Consider the following 3,369-nt stretch of genomic DNA (forward strand, 5'->3'; position numbering starts at 1 on the left):
TTCAAATGTCAGCCAGACCAAACGAAACCTTAGAAGAATATGTGGAACGTTTCCAATATAACTTGCAGAGATCCCCTTATGCATCACTACCTCTGCCAGATAACGTGTTGAAAACTGCATTAATTAGAGGTATGAGAGAGCAATGGATCGAAATGTTAAACATCATGGGGAAAGGAGACATTTATCAGGAAAATTTTGCTGATATCATTGATCTGTGTATCAGGAGCTCAAGAGGCAGTACGAGGATAAAACCAGCGGAATATGATCGCTTCCCCAGAGATAACAGAACATTAACAGAGGGAGTAACACGGGTAGAACTTGGAAATTTGCTAGAAAATTTTAAAACTGATATCCTGGGAACACTAACTACACAACTTGACATTGTGCAGGCTAAACAAAAGCAAGCCGAGGCAGAGCAGAATCTAGCCATCTTTTGCCCACGATGCAGGAAGAAACACAGCCACAAAGAATGCCCGCTGGATACAGTCCAAATATGTGCTATCTGTACTAAGGACCACCTGACCGAAAGCTGCCCTTCACTGCCTGGTTTGAAGGCAGTATACAAAGAAGCAGAAGAGGAGTCAGAACCAGCATATTTTGTTAACCAGCGTCGCCAATGGCAGCCTAGGCAACCAGGTATGTTTTCAGACCCCTCCTCTTCTTTTCAACCCCCGCAGTTCAGTACTCAGCAGCAGAACATGTGGCAAAATCAGTCCCAACCCCCATTTTCAAATTGGTCACCTCAAATGTTTCCTACTCCAAATCCTTGGATGTCCCAATTTGGTTGGCCAAACTGCCCTTATCCTCCATCATATTGGCAGAATAGTTCCTATCCTCCACAGTGGACCCCTTCCACTTCGCAAAGCTCCTCCTGGCAGACAAGCTGGCCAAGACCGACATATCAGCCAGCAGGATCAATACCACTCCCTCAACCAACTCTGCCAGCTTTACCACAAAATCCCCAGTCTAATCTGAGACCTCAACTCGTAGCCCAACCCAATCCCAGCCCTAATAATAGGCCAGTCCAATCTATTCAAATCATAAACACATCAGAGATTGAGTCTGACCTAAGGGAGTGCAACGATCTTCAGTTAAGATCGGGACGAATAGTAGAAACAGAGGGAGACAAAATGGTTCATATTGAAAATCAGTTACCTGTAGAACAACCCCCACAACGGGAGGATGAAAACAAAGAGCAAAACAATAAGCAAGCAAGCACATCCTCTCCTCCTTTCCCAGAACGATTAGTCATATCTCGACCTATACAACCTCCAGACTTTGACATTCTGGGAGAATTACAAAATCTGTATATAAAGATTCCATTCCTCCAAGCTATACAAGATATTCCTATATATGCAAAAACCATAAAGGAATTATGCATCAAAAAATCAAGGAGGAATACAAATACTAATCCTAGAGTCCAAGTAGTTGGTACTTTATCCGACCTATTATCAGGAAAGGAGACACCTATCAAATATGAAGATCCCGGGAACCCAATTGTGACCGTTCAAATCTATGGCCAAACCCTGACTAACGCTCTAGTCGACCTGGGAGCTGCAATCAACATTTTGACAACCTCCACCTGCCAAAAGCTTGGCATTACGTCAGTAGAACCTACTTCTACTCTGTTAGAATTGGCAGATCGATCTGTAGTTCGACCAGAAGGTACTCTGAATGATGTCATGGTTTCCGTAGATTCATGGGAGTATCCCACAGATTTCCTGGTAATTAATCCTAAAACCCGACTAGATGGACATCCGTTAATCCTAGGCAGACCCTGGCTTGCTACTGCCGATGCCTACATTGGCTGCCGGCAGGGAAACATGACTATAGCTAAAGGACCCGATGTTAAAAATTTAATTCTGTACCCTCCAGCTCAGCCAAGCCTGCCAATGATTAAAACTAACCCTTATCCTGTATCATATCTCGCTAACAATATTAGATCTCCATTAACTATACAAAAGGCGTTAGATTTCAAAGATCAAACAGAAGACGACGCCATTAACAATTTTATTAGTCAAACTGAAGCTAGAAAACATATGCAGTGCCTTATGATAGAGGCAGCATTTGACAATGACCTAGAAGAAGATCCCTTAAAAGATCCGCATGATCAGACAATACCAGTAACTGCTGTTGCTAATACTAAAGTAGTGGAAATTGAACCTGGTAAAACTCTGAATATTAACGCCAATCTTACACCAGATCAAGAGATAAAACTTGTTAATCTGTTACAAAAATACAAAGATGCATTTGCGTGGGATTACCCCGACATGAAGGGGATTGATCCTCAATTATGCACCCATCACATCTATATAGAGAAAGACGCAAGACCTGTCCGTCAGCCACAAAGGAGACTCAACCCGCACCTAAAAGAGATAGTGAAAGATGAACTTCAGAAGCTCTTAGATGTTAACTTTATTTACCCTATCTCTAACAGTAAATGGGTCTCTCCCCTTGTGGTGGTACCAAAGAAAAACGGAAAATGGAGGATCTGCGTCGATTACAGGGAGTTAAACAAGGCTACACAAAAGGATCACTTTCCCCTCCCATTTATAGATCAAGTATTGGACACGTTAGCAGGGAAGAAATTTTTCTCCTTTTTGGATGGCTTCAGTGGATATAACCAAATCCAAATTTCCCCTGAAGACCAGGATAAAACTACCTTTACGTGCCCTTGGGGAACGTTTGCCTATCGTGTATTACCCTTCGGCCTATGTAACGCCCCTGCTACATTTCAAAGGGCTATTCTCAGTATTTTTGCAGATCTAATGAACGATGGACTTGAGGTGTATATGGACGACTTCACACCGTATGGGGATGAATTTGATCCAGCTCTGGATACCCTGGAAAAAGTTTTACAACGCTGCATTGCTACCAGACTCTGCCTGAGCCACGAGAAGTGCTACATGATGATGACGGAAGGAATCATCCTAGGGCACTACATTTCAGCAGCTGGTATCCAGGTAGACCCTGCTAAAATTCAGATTCTTTTGCTCATCCCTACCCCCACTACTCAAACAGAGGTACGTAGTTTCCTTGGATTTTCTGGATATTACAGACGCTTTATAGAACATTATTCACGAATTGCAGCACCTCTATATGCCCTGACAGGTAATGTCGATTTTTTGTGGACAGATAAATGCGACCAAGCTTTTAAAGAATTGAAAAAGTTGTTGTCAATAGCTCCAGTCCTTCGAGGACCAAACTGGAATCTGCCATTCCAGATCTCATCGGATGCCTCGGATACAGCAATCGGTGCAGTCCTAGGACAAGAAGAGGATAAGAAGCCATACGCTATTTACTATATTAGCGAAAATTTATCCTCTGCCGAACTCAATTATACTGTTACTGAAAAGGAATTTCTGGCTG

This window comes from Pinus tabuliformis, chromosome 7, assembly GCF_031772625.1.
Source record: "Pinus tabuliformis cultivar Carrire ecotype Pingquan chromosome 7, CPIR1, whole genome shotgun sequence".
NCBI classification, from domain to species: Eukaryota; Viridiplantae; Streptophyta; class Pinopsida; order Pinales; family Pinaceae; genus Pinus; species Pinus tabuliformis.